The 27,527-nt window shown below is 45.7% G+C and overlaps 1 long non-coding RNA gene across 1 annotated transcript in view; it reads right to left on the bottom strand.

Moving 5' to 3' along the window:
• Nucleotides 1-20,124: 20,124 nt before the first annotated feature.
• Nucleotides 20,125-27,527, bottom strand: part of LOC123744641 (uncharacterized) — a 68,317-nt gene continuing 60,914 nt past the window's right edge. Inside the window, exons 4-5 of the long non-coding RNA XR_006771046.2 lie at nucleotides 21,706-21,764; nucleotides 20,125-21,019 (exon numbers count right to left, since the gene is read on the bottom strand). This is a non-coding gene — a long non-coding RNA (uncharacterized LOC123744641). The remainder of the gene's footprint in view (nucleotides 21,020-21,705; nucleotides 21,765-27,527) is intronic.

The following is a 27,527-nucleotide window of genomic DNA, read 5'->3' as shown; positions in this document are numbered from 1 at the left end:
CTAAGGTGTATGTTAACTTCCAACTTCAACTGTGTCTATTATTTTGAATGCTGGAAAGTAAACACAATTATTTAAGGTATTGTATAGTCATCAAAAACAAATACTTTAAAAAAAATGTACAAATCAAATATGCGTCCATATGTTTTATGTCATTAGCTTTACCGCATTCAAAATCACTCATTACAAAGATATACAAGGACCTTGAGCATTCCCTCCAGTGGCAAACTGTGATCGGAGAAAGGGTCTATATTGGAGAAAATTATTAGCTTATCACACCCTTTTAGTATGTCATAAATTTGAAGATTCCATTGATAATTTGATGTCTAAATAAAAAGTGTAAATAATGTTAATCCATTTAAATGAAGGGACATTTAATTGTGAGCACAATGAACAATCATGTCACTTTAGTAAATTATTTTTAAAGGGTTAATGACCTGATATTTAAGCATTTGTGGCCTCCATTTAAGAACATCCTGAATTACAATTGTTTCATTGGCGTTACTACACCTACTGGTGGCACAATGTTATTATAATGATAAAACAAATATGAAAGTCACTGAAGTATTTTAAAGCTACCATATTACTTCATTTAGAATGAGAAGATTTACCCAAATACTTTAAAGTAAATGTTTTTCAAAATGCCATGAACAAATGCCACCGCATTTCAAGAATTTCCTGTTGTCAGTGATGCTTGTGTGTGATCTGGATGGTGAATCAACTGGCACTTCCAGCCCTGTGCTGCTGTAGTGAGGTGAGGAGGGTGGGAGACCTGCTGCTGCCGCTTCCGGAAGGGGGAGTGCTCTCCTGGGACCAGCTGGCCCCGTTAGAGAGGGAACATTCCCACAGTCTCAGTCTGCCTCCAGGACAGAGGGGCCAGGCCATGGGGCCGAGGCCACCCTCCCCCTCCCTCCGCTGGGCTGGCTCACCTCTTTGGTTCTCACCCCTGGGCCTCCACCCCATTTACCCCCCACCCCCATCCCCACTGTCACCTGAGCCACACAGGTAAATGCCTAACTTTATTTGATGGATGCGGTTTCCCACGGCAACCCCCGCGCCAGAGTCTGGAGTGGGGTGGTGATTGCGGCCTGATAACCCCCATGGAGTACCTCTCTCCTGACCGCCAGGACGGGGTGAGAGAAACACAAGACAAAACATCCTGGCCGTGTCACACACCTGTGTGTACGCCTCATCAGCCTGAGACAAGGGGGGCTCCGTCCCTACAATCCAATTAAGAGCTCCTGCACACAGCAAATAACACACGCTTACTGCTTGACATAGATGACACCGTCAGTGATCGTATTTCCTTGGGTTTTCAGATGGATAAATCCTGTGTTTCATTTAAATCTGAGGTTTTCTCTGCCAAGGCTGGGATATTTGCCAAGTGATGTCTCCATGTTGTTTTGGTGTGTAAAAGAGTGGAACATCCAACGACTGGCTGACTCAGCACAGTCCTAGCTTCGCTGACCACTGACCCATACCACCGTGTCGACTACTGGCTGCTGCTGCAGCGTGTGTGTGTGTGTGTGTGTGTGTGTGTGTGTGTGTGTGTGTGTGTGTGTGTGTGTGTGTGTGTGTGTGTGTGTGTGTGTGTGTGTGTGTGTGTGTGTGTGTGTGTGGGGGGAGAGAGAGAGAGAGAGAGAGAGAGAGAGAGGCAACTGTGCATTGAAATGTGTGTGAGTGAGAGAGAGAGATTTGTGACCTGTGGCCACAAGAAAAGGGCAACCAGTGAAGAACAAACACCATTGTAAATACAACCCATATTTCTGTTTATTTACTTTTGCCTTTTGTACTTGACCTATTTGCACATAATATGACATTTGTAATGTTTTAATTAATTTGGAACTTTTGTGAGTGTAATGTTTACGGTTCATTTTTATTGTTTATTTCACATTTGTTTATTACCTAGTTCACTTGCTTTGGCAATGTTAACATATGTTTCCCATGCCAATAAAGCCCTTACATTAAAATTGAATTGAGAGAGAGAGAGAGAGCGAGAGAGAGACGCAGACAGACAGACAGACAGACAGACAGACAGACAGACAGACAGACAGACAGACAGACAGACAGACAGACAGACAGACAGACAGACAGACAGACAGACAGACAGACAGACAGACAGACAGACAGACAGACAGACAGACAGACAGACAGAGGGAGAGAGAGAGAGAAGCACCATTGTAAATACAGCCTATATTTATGTTTATTTATTTTCTCTTTTGTACTTTAACTATTTGCACATCATTACAACACCATATACAGCCATAATGTGAAATTTGAAATGTCTTTATTCTTTTGGAAGTGTAATGTTTACAATTATTTTTTGGTTTATTATCTATTTCACTTGCTTTGCCAATAAAGCTAAAGCCCCTTAAATTGAATTGGATTGAGAGAGGCAACAGTGCATTGAAATGTGTGTGAGTAAATGAGTGAGTGAGTGAGTGAGAGATGTTATTGTTTATTTCACTTTTATTTATTATCTACTTCACTTACTTTAGCAATGTTAACATATGTTTCTCATGCCAATAAAGCCCTTAAATTGAAATTAAATTGAATTGAGAGAGAGGCAACTGTGCATTGAAATGTGTGTGTGCGTGTGTGCACACTAATCAAGCAGTAATCTTAATTGGTGTTTCTTCATTATCAGTGTGGCATGCCCCTATCATCCCTCTCCTCATCACCCCTCTCCTCCTCCCTCTACCCCTCCTCAGATAGACAAAGTAGTAGAGGGGATTGGGGAACAATGGCTTAGAGGTGAAGGCCTGAGTCCTATCTGTTCCCTCATCTCCATGGTGTCTCATCTCTGTCAGAGGATGTCGATAAACCAACTCAAACATCCTGCAGCCGCCTGGTGTCACGTGCTCCGGCTACAGGGACATGCTCTCACCCCCCCACCTCTCTTTTATTGCCCTTCACACTCAGTCTATAAGGCCAGGCTGCTGTGGACTCTTCTCAGGCCTAGGGCCCAGGGATGTTTGCTGAGGTGAGGTGGGGAGTGTGGAGGTTTCATGGTCAAGCCAGACTAAACACATAAACCTGGACTGCAACAGTATGAGAGAGATGAGAGAAAGATGAGAGACAAGAGAGAGAAGGAGAGAGAAAGAAGAAAGAGAGAGAGAGAGAGAGAGAGAGAGAGACATCATGTAAATAAACCTGCTAAAACATTAACTATTTAAAAGAATAGGAAAATCTTTCCGTATTCTATTCAGTATTAATCTAATTCCATTGTGACTGTAGACAGGGTAGCATAGTGGTTAGAGCAAAGGTTTGCAAATCAAAGGTTGCAAATATGTTGTTCTGCCCCTGAACAAGGCAGTTAACCCACTGTTCCTAGGCCATCATTGTAAATAAGAATTTGTTCTTAACTGACTTGCCTAGTTAAATAAATAAAGGTAAAAACAAGCTTTAGTATTACTTCTGGTGTCCAGCCACAAGTGTGGATGCACACACAACCCTATTCCACAGAGACACACACACACACACATCTAGAGCAGCAGGAGGAGGAAGTGCCAGTGAATGTAGGTTAATATCAGGAGCACTTGACAACAATAGCGTGTTATGAAAAGCTTGGTCTGTAATAAGGTCTTCGTTGGGACTTTAGAGCCACATCACATCATTACTCATCCTGCTAGCCAATTTGCCCGTTGGCATGGCAACCGGCCCAAGCTGAAGCCAGAGGCAAGACTGGAATCTTAATGCTTGCCTGGTCGGGGAGCGAGAGCACACAGAATGTTCTTGTGGAGAGAAAAGTTCACAAGTGGCCACAGTGACCCTTCACAGTCCAAGCCAAGATCTCAGAAATGGGGGTTGGAGTTGGTCAAGAGAAAAACTTCAACAGAAATGTAATCTTTTCGAACATTCAGCACGCACGGCATCCGTGGAATGCATACATTTACTCCTAAGACACCATCTGGATGTAACCAACCAGTTGCTGCCTTGTGTGACTGTGTATATGTATACACTGCAGTGGTGGTAGGCGGCCAGGAAAGCAGGCAGGCTGTGACAGTGGAGGTATTCGACGGTGGTGTGTGCTGGGTGGGTGTGTGTGCGAAGTTATCCTGCAGGTCGCGGAGTGTGTTGGGTCAGTGTGGAGCGGTCAGCAGCTGCTGCCTGGCCTCGGTCCCACGATTCCCAGGCTAGGGAAGGTAGTGGAGGGATGGATGGAGGGAGGGAGGTGGGGGACTGACAGGGCCCGTAATAAAATCAGGCGCCGTGGTTGGGCTGTGTGCGGCTCATTGTTCCCTGGGCTGGGCCCGCGGCTGCTGTTTACTTTCTCCCATATGCATTATTCAACGGCACAGGAGCTTCCAGAGAAAGGGGCCCCATTCAGGGATCCTCTTGCCCTTGTTTTGTTTTGCTAATTTTCAATTAAAATAAACCAGCTCTCGCCAGGGCCCGGGCTAGGCTGAGCCGAGCTGAGTGGGAGAGAGAGACAGGGGACGGGGGACGGCGAGTCTAACGCTGGGGCGTCTGAGAAGATTAGGCTGATCATACGAATGAGGATAAAATGCTGCTTATCATCTATTACGGCTGTGGCAGGGATATGTTTTTCTGCAGTGGGGTTGAGGGCAGACAATGAGACGGGATGCTGTTTGGTTGAGAGCGTATTGGCCTCTTAGATTCTGTTGTTGTTCCGCTAACATGACCCACTTATCATTGTTCAAATGTCTGTTTCCGCTTGATCCATGTCAACATACTCAAATATGTTCATGATTCTACATAGATCAACAAGTCATTTATTTTGCATTGATCCGTTAGGCTACAGACGTTCTGATTCAATTTACCCGCTGAGGGAGACACAGGATTACCATATGCCCAGTGACAGAATGAACTAATCACAAAGACAAAGCCTTGTCAATAATGAGTCCCAGAGGTCATTAAATGAAGCTAGCCAGGGCAGGCTGGACTAATCAATAAGTCCACTGATAGCTCCTTCTGGTTGTCCTGCATTCACACAGGAGGGGGCTGAGCCAAGGGGGACTGAGGAGGGGACATTGCCGGGGACAGATGCGGTGACAGTGGGGAGTGAGGAGCTGTTAGGAGTGTTAAAGATTCACCACACATCTGCCACTATAACAGGGAGGGAAGCAGCTACCCAGGGTGGGTCTGCCCCCGCCGACAGCCTGCCTCCCTGTCTCTGTGTCGGTCTGTCGCTCAGCCTGCCTCCCTGTCTCTGTGTCGGTCTGTCGCTCAGCCTGCCTCCCTGTCTCTGTGTCGGTCTGTCGCTCAGCCTGCCTCTCTGCCTGTCATTCTGTTAGCCTTCCTTCACGACTCCGTCACTCTATCTGCCCCGTTCCCTGTCAGATAACGGATACAACCTGTTACCTAACCATGTTCTCCCTCCTGCAAGTGCCTCTTAAAAATACATTCAAATGTTCACAAAGATCCCACCACTCTCACAGAAACTAGAGTCTCCTGATCATAATTACAGCTGTTGGCAGCAACCTGTTGCAGCCTGCTCTGCACTGCACTGTCAACGTCTTCACCATTAAAGCTGTGTTCTAGCACTAACAGCTAATAACGATCCCAGGCCATCCCAAACAGGGAGGGATTCTCTTCTTTGACAGTGTCCCTGCTCCCCATTAGTGCTGTTAGTGAGTGGAGGCTGAATGTGAATGTGGAGGGCCTCTTGGCTTGGATGGATAGAGGCTGTTCCCTGCTGGGTGCAGGTGAGCTCCCAATGCCTCCCCTCGCACCTGGCCTCTTTGTTCCCCACTGATGGCTTTATGGCACAAGACGAGGGGATCTATCCGTCTGCCTCTCTGTCTCTCGTAAAGCCGGCGGCCCAGCAGAGCGCTGTAGAAGCCCAGTAAAGCCCACAATGCTGCCAGGGCATTGTGGTGACCCAGTCAGCCAGAGAGAGAGAAAGCCCCTCTCAGCACCCGCCTCCCCATACATACACAAAAACATGTACACGCACAAACATATTCACTCGTTCACACACACACACACACACACACACACACACACACACACACACACACACACACACACACACACACACACACACACACACACACACACACACACACACACACACACACACACACACACACACACACACACTAACTACCTGGGATCAACTAGATTCAGCCACAGGCTAATTCTTTTGGAGCAGATGGTCAGGGGGCCGGAACATAATTACTAATAATTTGTAGACTACAAATTGACCACAAGAAACCCAAACAGATATAATGTTGGATTAAAACATAATCATTTCAAACCTTGAAACATTTGTATATGTTTACATATATCTCTCTGTTATGCTGCACTACTGCACACTACTACACTGTACTGCACTGTTGGAGCTAGAAACACAAGCACTACTGCACACTACTACACTGTACTGCACTGTTGGAGCTAGAAACATTTCGCTACACCGCGATAACATCTGCAAAATATGTGTATATGACCAATAAAAATGTGATGATTTGATGATATGCGTGGGAATACTATTAAAAACATCACATGGAGCTGATCTGCTGGTGTTTTCACAGTCTTTATGTCCAACAATTAAATAAAAAAAGAATAAATCAAAAAGGTCTGCTGTTTACTGTCTTCTCTCTGACTCATCTTCCACTCTGATCCCTTCAGTTTAATATTTCTGATACTCCAGTGGTCCCCCTAGTGTTTCCCCTAACATCACAGATGACATTTCCGTCAATGGAATATAGGGATATACGTTGCACATCAACATCTGTAGCATAAAAGTATGAAATCCACATCTGATACAAAAATACGGATTTACATTTAATGCCATGGTAAATAGTAATACTAAGTCCATAAGCAGAGTTGGTCTTGATGAAACCAGCACCCATCTGACTGACAAACAGCCAGCCCCCTGGCTCAATACAGCAGGTCAATGGCCGCGGGAAGTCAATGACTGCACATCTTCAGCGGGTTCGGAGAAAACGGAAGCATCTGGAAGAATCCGTTTTTTTCAGGGGGAAAAGCAGAGAAGAGACGAAGCCTGAAAATGCTTCCGGTTTCTTCTGACCCCGCTCAGGCGTTTCTTTTACGCCTGCTACATTAGGTCAATGATTGCACAGAAATAAGCAGCACATTAAAGTTCAATTTATATGATTTTCCTGGATATGAAACGTTACTGATACGCTCAAGCAAATTAAGTGGCTGAAAGGAGGTCCACAAGCAGCTTGCTATTTAAGGTTTGCTAAGGCTTTGAGTGGGGGCATCTTCAAAACCAATTACCAGACAAGAAATAGATAATATTTTTTTCTTCAGGTTGGGGGGGTGGGGGGCTACAATAAAGACATAATCATCTCCCCTCAACTTTTCCTTTCCAACTTTCAGATTTTAATTTGCCGACTCTGAAGTGGTACCTAATTTACTTTTGCCTCGTCCCTTCAATGCGCCATTGTTGCTGCCGCTGAGACTCAGAGCTTCCTCTCTTAGCTCACCTCGGCGTGAAATTGGTTTAATGAAGCTGAAAGGTATGGGCTCTCACAACACTGCGGATTCCAGCCATACTGCTTCATCCAACCCTCCCTCCACCCCTCTCTCCCTCCCCTCTCTCTCTCTCTCCACTCACTCACATTACGGTGACAATTTAGAACGCCGTGCACAAAAGATCCCTATCTCACTCATTACATCAGTGGATATTACTGTCCCCTTTGAGAGGAGCCAACTCTTAGGCAAACACTAGGGGTGACCACTACAGAGTGGCCAATGGGCTTTGGGCATGCATGAGACGCTTCAAATTAGCAGCAGATACAAATATTAAAATGGATCAGATGTGTTGCAGCAGGCCTAAGGAGAGAGAGACAGAGAGAGAGAGAGAGAGAGAGAGAGAGAGAGAGAGAGAGAGAGAGAGAGAGAGGATAGCAGGTATGGAGAGGTGAAACTATTCTTTGAGCACCTCGCTGCTTGCCTGTTTTTCCCACCTCTTCCAATCTGACTCTGTGAAAGGTGTTCTCCTGTTACTTCTCCACCTGGGTGTGGCTTCTAATGGGAATGGGAAGGAAGTCCTGTGGGATTATTGTGTGTGGTGTGCGTTACATTAATATGATCCCCGTAGTCATATCGCTTACTTCTTCTTGGCCCCTTTAAGGACAATCGAATGGAAATACATCCGTAACCAAATATTCTGGCTGCCACTGCTCGTTTCTGGTTGGAGGCCCAGTTTGGAGTTTGGTGAAGAGGAAGAAGGCTGGTTGAGTGCAGTGAAGTTGCAACATAAGGTGTGAGAGAGACTGATGGACATCTGTTTGGTAGAGGTAGAGGTGTGAGGTGTGAGGTGTGTGTGTGTGTGTGTGTGTGTGTGTGTGTGTGTGTGTGTGTGTGTGTGTGTGTGTGTGTGTGTGTGTGTGTGTGTGTGTGTGTGTGTGTGTGTGTGTGTGTGTGTGTGTGTGTGTGTGTGTGTGTGTGTGTGTGTGTGTGTGTGTGTGTGTTTAACTGTGTTGGTCTGTATGTGTAACTGTGGCCAAGAGCACGCATTGCTGTTTGTCTTTCCAACGTGGCTGAGGCTGCTAGCAGTGTGAATGTGAAACCCCCAAAGGACTGTCAAATTGTCATCTTCCTTTTTGGTGCAACTGTGAAGCTGACGATCAGCTCTTCTCAGGGTGAAATGAGTTCTAAACACTTTCTTGTTGATTGACAGTTTAGGCCAGTTTAGCACATAGGATAGTTAAGCATTTTTAAAGCTGCTAACACACACACACACACACACACACACACACACACACACACACACACACACACACACACACACACACACCACACACACACATACATACACACACACACACACTTGGGAAAGCTAGATGTGCTGCTGCTAAACTGTAGTGTTTAGCCCCTGCTGTGATAAAACCTGATCTGCAGTGGAACCGGGCAGGTAAGATTAGCTGTACTGAACCATGGGAGTGCTATATTTTACACCTAATTACTCAATTATCATTAAACACTGTCGTAGCAGACACAATGCCAGAGGAGAAATCACACATATCACAAACGGCTTCAATTCAACACCGCTGGTTCATTCCTGGTTGCCTGCACAGCGTGGTTGGCTCTGTCAGACTACAGGAAAATCATTAAAAAGACTTTACAGAGCAGACTTTCCGTAAGAGAACGGAAACTATCTTTTTGATAGTACTGGCTGCTCGAATACATTTTGAAATATAAGACTCAGAATGTATTTCAGCACCTTCAAATGGGGAAATGCTCTAATATGTAGTCACAAATAAGGTTTATTCATAAAAACATCAAAGATTTTAAAAAGTATAAACACTTTAAGGTATTATATCGATTCAAATATCAAAACATCCAGCTTGCAGTACTTCTACCTTCCACTGGTGGGGGCTAGTAAACAGGTGAGAGGCTACCAGATTCCTCTGTGGTCCCCACTGGCTTTTCCTAGCCTTGTTTGAACAGTGTTGGGAACCAATAGTTATTTTATGGGTTTGTTTAAAGACAAAGGTTGACAAAGGTTAAGACACAGACAGTCAGGTAGACAAGTAGAGAGGGTAGATTGACGAGGCTGGGTGTTCAGTTACACTGATAAAAGCTGAAAGGACGAGAAAACCCACTAGTCCCCAGACAAATGCACTAATATCAAATCAACAATCAACAGAGCATACAAGTGTGTCTCCGCTCGCACCTCTTTTGTTCCTCTCTAAACATTTAACAAAGATTATCAGTGTGGATAAGACCTGAGCCTAACTTATCTGCATCTGACCTTATCATAGGGCTTGATTGGTGAGTGTGCTAAAGTCTGGCTGAGGTTCTTCAGAGAGCCTCTTTCTATATAGAGTAGTCAGGACAGAGACACACACACATTCAGAAGAACCCAGAGTGTGGGTCACCTGGCATGACCCATGTGGTCAATGGTCATACACCTGGCTGCTGGCTAACTCCCTCCCGCAGTGAGCCCCTGTGGTCCAACACGCTCACCGCATGGCTTAATACACACACACACACACACACACACACACACACACACACACACACACACACACACACACACACACACACACACACACACACACACACACACACACACACACACACACACAGAGGGAGCCCCGGAGGCGTTCTAAATCTCCGCTGAGACAGCCTACTGTGAGGTAATGAGGAATTAGAGACGAGGAAGGAGGACGAGGAGAGATTTACCTCACGTTACTGTCACACAGGAAAACCCAGAGGCCGTGGAAATACAACCACCACCTCACAACCACCTTATTGCCGTCTCATAACCACTACACAACCGCTGCTGATACCATTACCTCCGGTACTGCACCCATAACCACACTCAGAGAGACCCATTCCTTCAACAACTGTCCTCAACACGTCTGAGTACTGTCACAACAAGCGGTGTCACTACACCCGGTCTGCTATACCAACACAAATCAGACACAGACACACTAGGCATGCTTCAGAGGGCTTGACACTTTACGTCTCACAGCAGCACGCCACTCTAATCATTTTCACGTACATTCATTAGACACGATCCATTAGATAGAACAACAGCCTATCAGTAAGATCCCTATGGGCATGTGTATGACATGACCATTCTCTGTAGAGGACATAGCTATCTGTAGGGCCACGGGGGAGGTATACGTTGAGATGAACGTTGATATACAATGATAATGACGGACAGATTAGGGACCACCCTCTCCTACAGTTACGACACTCAGCTGTAACCGAATAGAACAGGTGTAGACTTGCTTACTTGCGAGCCCATTCCCAACAGTGGAGAGTTAAAAAGTACAAGAAATATTAGATAAATAAGTAAAAGGAAATAGTAACATACTAAAAAACAATAACAAGGCTATATACAAGGATTACCGGTAACGAGTTAATGTGCAGGGTACATGGTAGTTGAGATAACACAGTGGGTAGGGGTAGAAGTGTACATTAATATACACTGATAATGAGGATCTCTTCCAGCTAGGTTATTTTATGCTCTGTGGATGGGCTTACACCCAGTACAGGTATGTACCATGCAAGTACTTGTACCACGCTAGCTTGGAGCATGTACTAATGATGGCGTTGTCTGCTATTTAACTGTGGGGGTGGCAGACCAAGCGTTTTAAAGAGAGACCACTAGCATCAGCTGACTCATTCTGAGTTGGGTGTTTTTCTAGGTGTGACAGAACGCATGGTGAGAGTAGGCTAGGAGAGACGAGGACTAAGAAGCGGGCTGCTGCACAAGTTTATTAAACCTTTGTAATTTTCAATTTGTTTTTATTTCTATTCATTTTTAGATCTTTATCTCTTTATTTGTTTCAGTTAGTTTTCAGATTTGATTTACTAGTTTTTATTTAGTTATAGTTTGGTAAAAAAATATTTATATTTCGTTTTTATATTATTTAGTTAGAGTTTTAGTTTTAGCGTTAGGGACAGAAAGTAGCCTACACTCTTAGGAAAAAAAAGGTTATTTTAGGTTATCTAGAACCTAAAAAAAAATGCTATGCCGTCCCCATAGGAGAACCCTTTGAACAACCATTTTTGGTTCCAGGTAGAACCCTTTTGGGTTCCATGTAGAACCCTTTCCAAAAGAGTTCTACCTGGAACCAAAAAGGGTTCTACCTGAAACCAAAAAGCGGGGCCAATCAGGTCTGCTTATTGCCCCCTCCCCGATCAGAAAAAAATTGCTAGTGCAATGTTTCGCTTTGGGGCACCCCCTCCGCAGGGTGTGAGCAAAAAGCAGACCAGAGTGGGCCTGCCCTGATCAGAAAAAAATTATGGGGTGTCTCGCTTTCTCAACTGTCTCTGCCCTGGATTTGTTCCCTTTTGTTAGCTAGTGATAGCAAAGATGATCAAGATGTTCAAGTAACCGCTCTAACAATGAAAACACGTCCTCAAAAGATGGAAGGCAGGCGGGATGAGACGAGATCAGGTGGGACCATTGTAGCCAATGAGAAGGCAGATAGATACGCGTGTGAAGTAAGTTGTTTTTCAAGTTGCCGAATGCCACGTGCGTCAACTTATAGTACATTTGTAACAATCTAAAACACAACTATTAAAAACAATGTTTTAAGTGAGAAGTAGGCATTGGTCTGAAGCCAAAAAGGAAAGGAAATTCACATGAGCACTACAATGCCTATTCCACCCATACTCTACCAAGGTTTTCCAGCACATAGCTTTGACCTACTACAGTAGCTACAGTATGTTGGTCTATTGTACTTCAAACAATGTGTAGGCAAGTTGTTAAGTTGCTATTCAAACCTTCTCAAACAGCCTAATTCATACTTTTGGGGGAGGTGCCACATACAAGGTAAAGTATTGGATTCTTCACACACCACACTAAGACATTATCCCATTCCACTACCTTTTCAAGTTTTGAAACCAAGCTCTGCTTTTATACTACGAGGCCATCAGGCCTGATGGAGTGAGTTGTTATGTCTTGTAGTAATGTGGTGCCTGCCTGTATTTCCTTCATCTTCATCATGGCAATACATATCATTGAGAAAAAAACATCATTTTTGGGTCAGTTGGTGCCCAACATAACAACAGGTGGTATGCTGGATACAGTCAAGCATACCTATATAATGAGCTAGCCTGTATTCCTGATTTCTGTAAACGTTAGCTTACCTGTGTAATATTGCCATAAATTCAGATCTACTTGTTTGGCAAACATGGTCCTGTTTTATCAATTTCTGTGATGATCAAAGGGTAGTTCATTACCTCTGTCAAATGAATATGTATCTTAAAGTTGTGTGTTTTTGTATTTCTTTTTGTAATAAAGATGGTGTCACAAGATGGCGCCGACAGAGATGGTTGACTCGCTTCGAGTTCTTAGGAAACTATGCAGTATTTTGTTTTTTTATGTATTATTTCTAACATTGTTACCCTAGGAAATCTTAAGTCTTATTACATACAGCCGGGAAGAACTATTGGTTATAAACTCAGCAAAAAAAGAAACGTCCACTCACTGTCAACTGCGTTTATTTTCAGCAAACTTAACATGTGTAAATATTTGTATGAACATAACAAAATTCAACAACTGAGACATAAACTGAACAAGTCCCACAGACATGTGACTAACAGAAATTGAATAATGTGGCCCTGAACAAAGGGGGGGTCAAAATCAAAAGTAACAGTCAATATCTGGTGTGGCCACCAGCTGCATTAAGTACTGCAGAGCATCTCCTCCTCATGGACTGCTCCAGATTTGCCAGTTCTTGCTGTGAGATGTTACCCCACTCTTCCACCAAGGCATCTGTAAGTTCCAGGACATTTCTGGAGGGAATGGCCCCAGCCCTTACACTCCGAATCAACAGGTCCCAGACGTGCTCAATGGGATTGAGATCCGGGCTCTTCGCTGGCCATGGCAGAACACTGACATTCCTGTCATGCAGGAAATCACTCACAGAACAAGCAGTATGGCTGGTGGCATTGTCATGCTGGAGGGCCATGTCAGGATGAGCCTGCAGGAAGAGTACCACATGAGGGAGGAGGATGTCTTCCCTGTAACGCACAGCGTTGAGATTGCCTGCAATGACAACAAGCTCAGTCTGATGATGCTGTGACACACCGCCCCAGACCATGATGGACCCTCCACCTCCAAATCGATCCCGCTCCAGAGTACAGGCCTCGGTGTAACGCTCATTCCTTCGACAATAAACGCAAATCCGACCATCACCCATGGTGAGACAAAACCGCGACTCATCAGTGAAGAGCACTTTTTGCCAGTTCTGTCTGATCCAGCGTCGGTGGGTTTGTGCCCATAGGCAACGTTGTTGCCGGTGATGTCTGGTGAGGACCTGCCTGACAACAGGCCTACAAGCCCTCAATCCAGCCTCTCTCAGCCTATTGCAGACAGTCTGAGCACTGATGGAGGGATTGTGCATTCCTGGTGTAACTCGGGCAGTTGTTGTTGCCATCCTGTACCTGTCCTGCAGATGTGATGTTCGGATGTACCGATCCTGTGCAGGTGTTGTTACACATGGTCTGCCACTGTGAGGATGATCAGCTGTCCGTCCTGTCTCCCTGTAGTCTTAGGCGTCTTACAGTACAGACATAGCAATTTATTGACCCTGGGCATCTTTCTTTTGATGTTTTTCAGAGTCAGTAGAAATGCCTCTTTAGTGTCCTAAGTTTTCATAACTGTGACCTTAATTGCCTACCGTCTGTAAGCTATTAGTGTCTTAATGACCGTTCCACAGGTGAATGTTCATTAATTGTTCATGGTTCATTGAATAGGCATGAGAAACAGTGTTTAAACCCTTTACAATGAATCTGTGATCTGTGAAGTTATTTGGATTTTTACGAATTATCTTTGAAAGACAGGGTCCTGAAAAAGGGATGTTTCTTTTTTTGCTGAGTTTAAGAGCAATGTCAACTTACCAACATTACGACCAGGAATACGACTTTCCCGAAGCGGATCCTCTGTTCGGACCACCACCCAGGACAATGGATCTAATCCCGGTAGCCGACCCAAAACAACGGCGTCGAAGAATGGGCAGACGGAGCGGCCTCCTGGTCAGGCTCCGTAGACGTGCACTTCGCCCACCACTCCCGAGTATACTACTCGCCAATGTCCATTCTCTTGACAACAAGGTAGATTAAATTCGAGCAAGCGTTGCCTTCCAGAGAGACATCAGAGATTGTAACATTCTGTTTCACGGAAACATGGCTCTCTCGGGATATGTTGTCAGTCGGTTCAGCCACCAGGCTTCTCAATGCATCACGCCGACAGAGATAAACACCTCTCTGAGAAGAGGAAGGGAGGGGGTGTATGCTTTGTGATTAACGACACATGGTGTAATCATAACAACATACAGGAACTCAAGTCCTTTTGCTCACCCGACCTAGAATTTACCTACCAAGAGAATTCTCATCAGTTATAGTCACAGCTGTGTACATTTCCCCTCAAGCAGACACCAAGACGGCCCTCAAGGAACTTCATTGGACTCAATGTAAACTGGAAACCATATATCCTGAGGCTGCATTTATTGTAGCTGGGGATTTTAACAAAGCACATTTGAGAACAAGGCTACCTAAATTCTATCAGCATATTGATTGCACTATGTGCAGGGGGAATATACTCTAACTTCCGCAATGCATACAAAGCCCTCCCCCGCCCTCCCTTCGGCAAATCCGACCACGACGCCATCTTGCTCCTACCGTCTTATAGGCAGAAACTCAAACAGGATGTACCAGTGACGAGAACCATTCAACGCTGGTCTGAACAATCGCAAGCCACGCTTCAAGATTGTTTTGATCACGCGGACTGGAATATGTTCCGGTCAGCCTCAGAGAACAAAATCGACCTATACGCTGACTCGGTGAGTGAGTTTAGAAAGAAGTGCATTGGAGATGTTGTACCCACTGCAACTATTAAAACCTACCCTAACCAGAAACTGTGGATGGATGGCAGCATTCGTGCAAAACTGAAAGCGCGAACCACCACATTTAACAATGGAAAGAGATCTGGGAATATGGCTGCATTTAAACACTGTAGTTATTCCCTCCGCAAGGCAATCAAACAAGTGAAGTGCCGGTACAAGGACAAGGTGGAGTCGCAGTACAACGGTTCAGACACGAGACGTACAGTGCCTTGCAAAAGTATTCACCCCCCTAGGCGTTTTTCCTATTTTGTTTCATTACAACCTGTAATTTAAATTGATTTTTATTTGGATTTCATGTAATGGACATACATAAAATAGTCCAAATTGGTTAAGTCAAATGAAACAATTTATTTAAAAAAAAGAAAAAAAAGGAAAAGTGGTGCATGCATATGTATTCACCCCCTTTGCTATGAAGCCCCTAAATAAGATCTGGTGCAACCAATTACCTTCAGAAGTCACATAATTAGTTAAATAAAGTCCACCTGTGTGAAATCTAAGTGTCACATGATCTCAATATATTTGATCTCAATGATCTCAATACCTGTTCTGAAAGGCCCCATAGTCTGCAACACCACTAAGCAAGTGACACCACCAAGCAAGCGGCACCATGAAGACCACGGAGCTCTCCAAACAGGTCAGGGACAAAGTTGTGGAGAAGTACAGATCAGGGTTGGGTGATAAAAAAATATCTGAAAGTTTGAACATCCCACCATTAAATCCATTATTAAAAATGGAAAGAACATGGCACCACAACAAACCTGCCAAGAGAGGGCCGCCCACCAAAACTCACAGACCAGGCAAGGAGAGCATTAGTCAGAGAGGCAACAAAGAGACCAAAGATAACCCCGAAGGAGCTGCAAAGCTCCACAGCGGAGATTGGAGTATCTGTCCAAAGGACCACTTTAAGCCGTACACTCCACAGAGCTAAGCTTTACGGAAGAGTGGACAGAAAAAAGCCATTGCTTCAAGAAAGAAATAAGCAAACACATTTGGTGTTCACAAAAAGGTATGTGGGAGACTCCCCAAACATATGGAAGAAGGTACACTGGTCAGATGAGACTAAAATTGAGCTTTAAGGCCATCAAGGAAATGCTATGTTTGGCGCAAACCCAACACCTCTCATCACCCCAAGAATACCGTCCCCACAGGGAAGCATGGTGGTGACAGCAACATGCTGTGGGGATTTTTTTCATCGGCAGGGACTGGGAAACTGGTCAGAATTGAAGTAATGATGAATAGTTCTAAATACAGGGAAATTCTTGAGGGAAACCTGTTTCAGTCTTCCAGAGATTTGAGACTGGGACGGAGGTTCACCTTCCAGCAGGACAATGACTCTAAGCATACTGCTAAAGCAACACTAGAGTGGTTTAAGGGGATACATTTATATGTCTTGGAATGGCCTAGTCAAAGCCCAGACCTCAATCCAATTGAGAATATGTAGTATGACTTGAAGATTGCTGCTGCAAAAGGTGGCTCTACAAAGTATTGACTTTGGGGGTGGTGAATAGTTATGCACACTCAAGTTTTCCGGGTTTTTTTTGTTGGATTTATGGTTTGTTTCACAATAAAAAATATTTTGCATCTTCAAAGTGGTAGGCATGTTGTGTAAATCAAAAGACAAACCCCTCACAAAAATCCATTTTAATTTCAGGTTGTAAGGCAACAAAATAGGAAAAATGCCAAGGGGGGTGATTACTTTCGCAAGCCACTGTATGTGGCAGGGTCTACAGGAAATCACGGACTACAAAAAGAAAATCAGCTACGTCATGCACACCGACGTCACGCTTCCAGACAAATTAACCTGTTGGGGATAGGGGGCAGTATTTGCAAGGCCGGATAAAAAACGTATCCGATATAATCTGGTTACTACTCCTGCCCAGTAACTAGAATATGCATATAATTTGATTTGGATAGAAAACACCCAAAAGTTTCTAAAACTGTTTGAATGGTGTCTGTGAGTATAACAGAACTCATTTGGCAGGCCAAAACCTGAGAAGATTCCAAACAGGAAGCGCCCTCTCTGACCATTTCCTGGCCTTCTTGATCATCTCTATCCAAAACAGGGGATCTCTGGCATAACGTGACATTTTCTAACGCTCCCCATAGGCTCTCAGAAGGCGCCAGAACGTTGAATGATGACTTTGCAGGCCATGGCTGAAAAACAGTAGCGCATTTGGATAGTGGTCGATCTGAGAACAATGAGACTGGGGCGAGCGTGCACGAGACTCCACCATGTTTACATTTTCAGTCTTTGAACGAAAACAGGGTTTCCCGGTCGGAAAATTATTGCTTTTTTACGAGAAAAATCGCATAAAAATTGATTTTAAACAGCGTTTGACATGCTTCGAGGTACGGTAATGCAATATTTAGAATTTTTTTGGGCACGAAACGCGCCGGGCTCGTCACCTTTCTTTACCCTTCGGATAGTGTCTTGAACGCACGAACAAAACGCCGCTATTTGGATATAACTATGGATTATTTGGAACCAAACCAACATTTGTTATTGAAGTAGAAGTCCTGGGAGTGCATTCTGACGAAGAACAGCAAAGGTAATCCAATTTTTCTTATAGTAAATCTGAGTTTGGTGAGTACCAAACTTGGTGGGTGTCAAAATAGCTAGCCTGTGATGGCCTGGCTATCTACTCAGAATATTGCAAAATGTGCTTTCACCGAAAAGCTATTTTAAAATCGGACATAGCGATTGCATAAAGGAGTTCTGTATCTATAATTCTTAAAATAATTGTTATGTTTTTTGTGAACGTTTATCGTGAGTAATTTAGTAAATTCACCGGAAGTGTTCGGTGGGAATGCTAGTCACATGCTAGTCACATGCTAATGTAAAAAGCTGGTTTTTGATATAAATATGAACTTGATTGAACAAAACATGCATGTATTCTATAACATAATGTCCTAGGAGTGTCATCTGATGAAGATCATCAAAGGTTAGTGCTGCATTTAGCTGTGGTTTGGGTTTTTGTGACATTATATGCTAGCTTGAAAAATGGGTGTCTGATTATTTCTGGCTGGGTACTCTAATGACATAATCTAATGTTTTGCTTTCGTTGTAAAGCCTTTTTGAAATCGGACAGTGTGGTTAGATTAACGAGAGTCTTGTCTTTAAAATGGTGTAAAATAGTCATATGTTTGAGAAATTGAAGTAATACCATTTCTAAGGTATTTGAATATCGCGCCACGGGATTCCACTGGCTGTTGAGTAGGTGGGACGATTTCGTCCCGCCTAGCCCTGAGAGGTTAACTTCCTGACTGATGTCTTGAGATGTTTCTTCAATATATCCACATCATTTTCCCTCCTCATGATGCCATCTATTTTGTGAAGTGCACTAGTCCCTCCTGCAGCAAAGCACCCCCACAACATGATGCTGCCATCCTAGTGCTTCACGGTTGGGATGGTGTTCTTCGGCTTAAAACACATTCTTTGCCCGCTTTGAGGATAATACAGTGCCACCGTCGCGGCCCGCTAACAAGAACCACACCCCCCACTCTCGTTCTCTGTGGCCGACGTCAGTAAAACATTTAAACGTGTTAACCCTCGCAGGCCGCTGGCCCAGACGGCATCCCTAGCCTCGTCCTCAGAGCATGCGTAGACCAGCTGACTGGTGTGTTAACAGACGTATTCAATTGCTCCCTATCACAGTCTGTTGTCCCCACATGCTTCAAGATAGCTACCATTGTTCCGGTACCCAGGAAGGCAAAGATAACTGAACGAAACGACTACTGCCACGTAGCACTCACTTCTGTCATCATGAAGTGCTTTGAGAGACTAGTCAAGACTCATATCACCTCCACCTTACCTGACACCTTAGACCCACTTCAGTTTGCATACTGCCCCAACAGGTCCACAGATGACGCAATCGCCATCACACTGCACACTGCCCTATCCCATCTGGACAAGAAGAAAACCTTTGTAAGAATGCTGTTCATTGACTACAGCTCAGCATTCAACACCATAGTACCCTCCAAGCTCATCATCAAGCTGGAGGCCCTGGGTCTCAACCCCACCCTGTGCAATTGGGTCCTGGACTTTCTGACGGGCCGCCCCCAGGTGGTGAAGGTAGGAAACAACATCTCCACTTCGCTGATCCTCAACACAGGGGCCCCACAAGAGTGCGTGCACAGCCCCCTCCTGTACTCCCTGTTCACCCACAACTACATGGCCATGCACGCCTCCAACTCAATCATCAAGTTTTCAGACGACACAACAGTAGTGGGCTCGTTGTTTTCGTTCAAAGACTGAAAATGTAAACATGAAGTCGTCTCGTGCACGCGCGCCCCAGTCTCATTGTTCTCAGATCGACCACTTACCAAATGCGCTACTGTTTTTCAGCCATGGCCTGCAAAGTCATCATTCAACGTTCTGGCGCCTTCTGAGAGCCTATGGGAGCGTTAGAAAATGTCACGTTACAGCAGAGATCCCCTGTTTTGGATAGAGATGACAAAGAAGGCCAAGAAATGGTCAGAGAGGGCGCTTCCTGTTTGGAATCTTCTCAGGTTTTGGCCTGCCAAATGAGTTCTGTTATACTCACAGACACCATTCAAACAGTTTTAGAAACTTTAGGGTGTTTTCTATCCAAATCAAACAATTATATGCATAGTCTAGTTACTGGGCATGAGTAGTAACCAGATTAAATCGGGTACGTCTAAACTTATATGTACATATTCTCATTCACCACTTTAGGTTTGTGTGTATTAAGTAGTTGTTGGGGAATTGTTTGATTACTTGTTAGATATTACTGCACTGTCGGAACTAGAAGCACAAGCATTTTACTACACTCGCATTAACATCTGCTAACCATGTGTATGTGATCAACAATATTTGATTTTATTACAATAAAATACATTTACAATTGGCCTATATCTAAAAATACATACAGCCTAATGATATATATACACACTACATGACCAAACGTATGTGGACGCCTGCTCGTTGAACATCTCATTCAAAAATCATGGGCATTAATATGGAGTTGGTCCACCCTTTGCTGCTATAACAGCCTCCACTCTTCTGGGAGGGCTTTCTACAAGATGTTGGAACATTGCTGCAGGGACTTGCTTCCATTCAGCCACAAGAGCATTAGTGAGGTTGGGCACTGATGTTGGGCAATTAGGCCTGGCTCGCAGTCGGTGTTCCAACACATCCCAAAGGTGTTTGATAGGGTTGAGGTCAGGGCTCTGTGCAGGCCAGTCAAGTTCTTCCACACAGATCTCGACAAACCATTTCTCTATGGACCTCACTTTGTGCATGGAGGCATTGTCATGCTGAAACAGGGAAGAGCCTTCACCAAACTGTTGCAACAATGTTGGAAGCACGGAATAGTCTAGAATGTAATTGTATACTGTAGCGTTAATATTTCCCTTCACTGGAACTAAGGGGTCTAGCCCAAACCATGAAAAACAGTTTGTTTGTGTGTGTGAGGGAGATTGACTGTGAAGGAGTAAAGGTGTTTACATGGGTATGGATGTGAATGAGTGAATGATGTCGAAAGAGTGTGTGTGTGTATGTGTGTGTTTGCAAGCATGCACAGATGGGTGTAATTTGGAAACTATGTGTGTTAATGAGGAAGATTAGTATGTTTCATGTTGTGTGTGTGTTTCATGTGCGTGTGTGTGTTTTGCGTGTGTATATACCAATGTCTGCAGGGCGAGGTGGAGGACGACGTTTGGCAGAGGGTCTGGCACGTCTTTCAGGTCCCAACCTGCAGACAGAGAGAGAGAGAGAGAGAGAGACAGAGAAAGACAGACAGACAGAGGGAGAGAGAGAGAGACAGAGAGACAGACAGACAGAGACAGAGAGAGGAAAAGAGACAGACAGAGGAAGAGAGACAGAGACAGAGAGGGAGAGCGCGAGAGAGAGAGCGAGCGCAAGAGAGAGAGAGCACGAGAGAGAGAGCGCGAGAGCGAGCGCGCGAATGAGAGCGCGTGAGAAAGACAGATATGACGTTTTCACTCTTTCTGCCTTCCTTTTGTCCTTTTCTATTTGATATTCTTCATTTCAAATGTGGAACCTACACCCCTATGGCTGTACGGCCAGCATTAGAAAGAGAGGGAGAGTTGGTTAAGAGCGAAAACAAAGGAGTGAAAGGTGGAGGAGAGCCCAGGTGAGGTGTTGTGCTGCTGGGGGTTTGCTCCGCTATGTGGGATTCTGAGTAACATGGCAGGCAGACTTCTTCATTTGACTATCTTTTTCTTTCCTTCTCTCTCTTCTCCCTCTCTCTGTCTGTCACCCACCTCTCTTTTTTTCTCTCACCTTCTCGCGCTCTCTTTCTTTCTCTCACCCTAGCCAATTCTATTTGCACAGGTGAGAGGAGCCCAGCCCAATATGTATGTGTATGTTAGTGTGGGAGACTTGAAAGTCTGGTTTGCCCGGTATGAGAGAGCTCACCTGTGGCCTATAGATGGATGGATGGTAGGGGACACCCTTTGTCTGGAGCACCAGTCAGCCTGAGGAGCAGGATTGGGAGAGACAGAGAAAGACAGAGAGAGACAGAGAGAGACAGAGAGAGGGGGGCAGAGAGACAGAGAGAGAGAGAGCGAGACAGAGAGAGGGGGGCAGAGAGACAGTGAGAGAGAGAGAGCGAGAGAGGGGAGGACAGAGAGAAAAACAGAGAGAGAGACAGACAGAGAGATGGGGGGGTGTAAGAGAGTGGACGATGGAAAACGAGTGAGAGAAAGAGGAAACGAGGAGGGGCAGAAATAGAAAAAGGGAGATGACAGGGTAGAGGAAGCGTTGGGGAGATAATAGAGGGATGTAATGAAGGAAAGTATGAAAATAGAGGGAGTAAATGAGAGAGGGAGAGAAGGAAAGAGGGAAAAAGAGGGAGGGAGATAGAGCGGTTCAGGGAGTTAACAGGGAGCTGGGCAACTATGCTCCCAGGGCCAAAAGTTCAGTGAGCGAGGAGGGCAGGCAGGCAGGCAGGCAGGCAGGCAGGCAGGCAGGCAGGCAGGCAGGCAGGCAGAGTGGGGCCCAGTGAGGCAGGACAGGTAGGTAATCCAAGCCACCATGTGCCAGAACCTCACGTGTTTCTCTCATTGTCTCAGGAGTTGCTGGCTCAGGTTTCTATAGCCCTGAGCTTCCTGGGAGCTGGCATCCCCCCACCACCACCACCCCCTGCCCCACAATACACACACACAATCTGACGCACACAGCAAAACACATACACACAGCAAAATAAACACACATACAGCAAAAAGCATACACACACATTGAAATAAACACACACCTACACACACACGCACGCACATGCACACACACTCAGATACCCACACACCGCTCACTCGCACATACAAATATAGCAGCTGCCACATAACCACAAAATGATTAACATGTTCCACTCTTTTGCTGAACATTCTGACCCTCTCTACAACTCTGTGACATGTAGAGAGACAGACAGTAAACTTTATCATGATTACTAACAGAGATAGTCCTAACAAGCGGAAAGAAAGACCAGCTCAGACACATAGCGCAAGATTTCACCGGAGGCCCATTTCTGCTCTCTCTCGCTCCATCTCTTTCTCTCTGTCTCTCGTTCTCTCACTCTCACTCCGCCTCTCTCTCCGTCTCTCTCTCTCTCACACACACACACACACACACACACACACATACACCTCACTCCGCCTCTCACTCCGCCTCTCTCTCCGTGTCTCTCTCTCTCACACACACACACACACACACACACACACACACACACACACACACACACACACACACACACACACACACACACACACACACACACACACACACACACACACACACACACACACACACACACACACACACACACAGGAAGACAGACAGAGTAATTCCTAGAGAGGATCTGTGTCTGATTCCTATATCTGACAATAAATTATATTCTTTGAGTATCTCCTCTGTTTCTAGGGTCAGGTTGCAAATGCGACCAGCTTCCTTTCTAGTTTCCCGTCATTGATTAACCAGATATGTCTTTTAGCATTAGATATTTCTACATAGTATAAAATGGGGTTTATTCAATTATTCAAGCGCAATTTAATGCAGCCTTTACCGCATTCACAGTAAAGACTGCATATGTCAGCTCAATCAGAAATGACCTATACTTTTATATTGGGGTATAGGGCAGATCTTCAGCACTACAGATTGAATCTACCCCCTAGTCTGAATGAGGTAATGTGGTTCTAAATACAGGAAGTTTGGCACTTTTTTCGTTCTGCTCTATGTACAGCTTTTGGTGTTTCCCACGTGGGAGACAGGTCTGCTGGATGTTTGTACATTGTGGGTTGATTTGGCTAACTATAAGAACCCAAAACACTCCACACGGCCCCCCTCTCCCCCTGACTCTCCTCTCTCTCCCCACAATACCCCAAATCTCTCCCTATCCCTCTCTCTCTTTCCCCCCTCCCCAAACGCTCTCACTCAACCCCCTCTCTGTCCCCACCCCCTCTCTCTCCACTGACCCAACTCTTTCATCTCTCCACTCCCTCCCTCTGTCTCTCTCTTTCTCTCGCTCTCTCTCTGTTTGTGTGGAGCCAGACCTGAGTGGTCACTAAGCGCACTAGAGCCTGGACAACTGTGATGTCACCAGGATTCCACAAGGCTCTAGACAATGGTTGTCTCCGGGCATAACTCAGCCAGAGAGAGAGGTTGAGATGTGGGTGTGTGTGTGTGTGTGTGTGTGTGTGTGTGTGTGTGTGTGTGTGTGTGTGTGTGTGTGTGTGTGTGTGTGTGTGTGTGTGTGTGTGTGTGTGTGTGTGTGTGTGTGTGTGTGTGTGTGTGTGTGTCTCACAAACGGAAACCAACTGAATTCACTCACTCATATGAAAGCTTGATGATGTCGCCACTCACAAACCCATTTTTTCATCCCTACCTATCTAATACCACAGACACAGAGCACATCAGACCTTCTCCGTAGGCATCATGGTAAGACACCAGCCATGGGTCAGTCTCTGATTGCTGCAGAGTACCTATGGAGCCCTCATGGGTGAGACACAGAGTTGGGGAGTGAGCTTCTTACTGTGTTCAGTCACAACCCATTTGACAAGACAGAACTGTAAACAACATAAATGTCTCTTATCTAAAGAAATCTAAACCCAGACGGACCAGTCTCCAGTAGACCAACCCGCTAGTCTGGAGACCATTCGGTTCCAGTCGAACCACTTGTGAGGACTCCCCTCCTGAAGCCCAGGGGCTCAGCAGAGGTGAGGTGAGGTGAGGTGTGAATACTAATACAGCTCCATCAGTGTGCCATCCAGAAAACAATCCATGCTAATGCCTCCACAGACAGGAGTCCAGTTAACCCAATCAGCCAGGGGAATCATCTGGAGTGGTGAGGTGAGGGCTCCAGGAGCCACGGGGCCCTGATTGCGGGCCGATTTACAGGCTGCATGGATAATGGCTGGCAGGGACATGGTTCTGATGGAGAGGGCTCTGACTGCACTACTGGAGGTGAGTTAGGGCCAAGACAACCTGTACTGTCCAGAGACATAAATGTACTAGCTCTGGGCAAAACACACCTTGTAGGAGTGGTGGTAAAGAAAGTGTGTTGTGGATTTCCTGGGTTGACCCTACCAGTTCACTACTGTTATATGAACTATGCGTGGCCCTGAGGGCTTTCGATGAGTTTGACCCTCTAGTTCAACATCACAAAAGATAACGTAAAACAACCCAGCAAGCTACTTCCTAACCTGGTTGCTAACAACCAGACAAAAGGGACACTGCCATTGGGCCCTACAGTGGGGTTTGTAAATAGATGTGAAAAGGGTGAGGTCCGCAGGAATGAAGAGGGTTTTCAAATGGTAAGTGTGTATATGAGGGGAGGTGAGAGGGAGGAGGGGGGATGGGGGGGGTCAGGATCGAGAGGGGAGTTTCTATAGAGCTTCCCTTTGATGTTCCTGAGTCCACCTTGCGTAAGAGGGGGCGAGGAAGGGCCCGACGAGCAAGAGAGGCCTCTTCAAAATGGCCCTGTGGCCCTTTGTGGGTTTGGTGACCAGCCAAGGGGTGGGCCAGGGGACATCCGTGACTGGAGGCCATCTGGAGGTTATCTCCATGGCAACACAAAGACATGTATCTAATGCAGACATCTCACTGGCTGGCTGTCCCCACAGTCAGTTTGGGACAGAAGGAGAGATCCAGTATCTAGTTGAAGCCAAACAGGCTAAATCCCATTGGCGTAGACCAGAGAGTGATATTACTACTAGAATTCTGTTTGGAGTGGATGTGCTCCACAAATCAAATTGTATTAGTCACATGCTCCGAATACAACAGGTGTAGATCTTACAGTGAAATGCTTACTTACGAGCCCCTAGCCGACAGTGCAGTTTAAAAATATGGATAAGGATAAGAGATAAAAAAGTAACAAGTAATTATAGAAGAACAGGAAAAAATAACAATATATAGAGTGGGGTGCCGGTACAGAGTCAATGTGCAGGGACACCGGTTAGTTGAGGTAGTATGTACATGATGGTAGAGTTAATTAAAGTGACTATGCGTAGATAATAACAGAGAGTGGCAGTGGTGTGTTGGGGGGGGCAATGCGAATAGTCTGGGTAGCCATTTGACTAGATGTTCAGGCGTCTTATAGCTTGGGGGTAGAAGCTGTTTAGAAGCCTCTTGGACCTAGACTTGGCGCTCCGGTACCACTTGCCGTGCGGTTGCCTTTCTCTGACACCGCCTGGTATAGCGGTCCTGGATGGCAGGTAGATTGGCCCCAGTGATGTACTGGGCCGTTCGCACTACCCTCTGTAGTGCCTTGTGGTCGGAGGCCGAGCAGTTGCCATGCCAGGCAGTGATGCAACCAGTCAGGATGGTCTTGATGGTGCAGATGTTGAACCTTTTGAGGATCTGAGGACCCATGCCAAATCTTTTCAGTCTCCTGAGGGGGAATGGGTTTTGTTGTGCCCTCTTCAAGACTGTCATGGTGTGCTTGGACCATGTTAGTTTGTTGGTGTGGACACCAAGGAACTTGAAGCTCTCAACCTGCTCCACTACAGCCCCGTCAATGAGAATGGGGGCGTGCTCGGTCCTCTTTTTCCTGTAGTCCACAATCATCTCCTTTGTCTTGATCACGTTGAGGGAGAGGTTGTTGTCCTGGCACCACACGGCCAGGTCTCTGACCTCCTCCGTATAGGCTGTCTCGTTGTTGTCAGTGATCAGGCCTACCACTGTTGTGTCATCGGCAAAATTAATGATGGTGTTGGAGTCGTGCCTGGCCGTGCAGTCATGAGTGAACAGGGAGTACAGGAGGGGGCTGAGCACACACCCCTGAGGGGCCACCGTGTTGAGGATCAGCATGGCAGATGTGTTGTTACCTACCATTACCACCTGGGGGCGGCCTGTCAGGAAGTCCAGGATCCAGTTGCAGAGGGAGGTGTTTAGTCCCAGGGTCCTTACCTTATTGATGAGCTTTGAGGGCACTATGGTGTTGAACACTGAGCTGTAGTGAATGAATATCATTCTCACATAGGTGTTCCTTTTGTCCAGATGGGAAAGGGTAGTGTGGAGCGCAATAGAGACTGCATCATCTGTGGATCTGTTGGGGTGGCATGCAAATTGGAGTGGGCCTAGGGTTTCTGGGATGATGGTGTTGATGTGAGCCATCACCAGCATTTCAAAGCACTTCATGGCTACAGACGTGAGGGCTACGGGTCGGTAGTCATTTAGACAGGTTATCTTAGTGTTCTTGGGCACAGGGACTATGATGGTCTGCTTGAAACATGTTGGTATTACAGACTCGGTCAGAGACAGGTTGAAAATGTCAGTGAAGACACTTGCTAGTTGGTCAGCGCATGCTCGCAGTACACGTCCTAGTAATCCGTCTGGCCCTGCGGCATTGTGAATGTTGACCTGTCTCAAGGTCTTACTCACATTGGCTGCGGAGAGCGTGATCACACAGTCTTCTGGTACAGCTGGTGCTCTCATGCATGTTTCAGTGTTATTTGCCTTCGAGCATAGAAGTAGTTTAGCTCGTCCGGTAGGCTCGTGTCACTGGGCAGCTCTCAGCTGTGCTTCCCTTTGTAGTCTGTGATGGTTTACTGGCCCTGCCACATCCAACAAGCATCAGAGCCGGTGTAGTATGACTTGATCTTAGTCCTGTATTGACGCATTGCCTGTTTGATGGTTCGTTGGAGGGCATAGCGGGATTTCTTATAAGCTTCCGGGTTAGAGTCCCGCTCCTTGAACGCAGCAGCTCTAGCATTTAGCTCAGTGCTGATGCTGCCTGTAATCCATGGTTT

This window comes from Salmo salar, chromosome 09 (assembly GCF_965601325.2).
Source record: "Salmo salar chromosome 09, fSalSal1, whole genome shotgun sequence".
Taxonomy (NCBI): Eukaryota; Metazoa; Chordata; class Actinopteri; order Salmoniformes; family Salmonidae; genus Salmo; species Salmo salar.
Note: the sequence above shows the minus strand (reverse complement) of the source record. Positions and strands in the feature narration are given on the sequence as shown.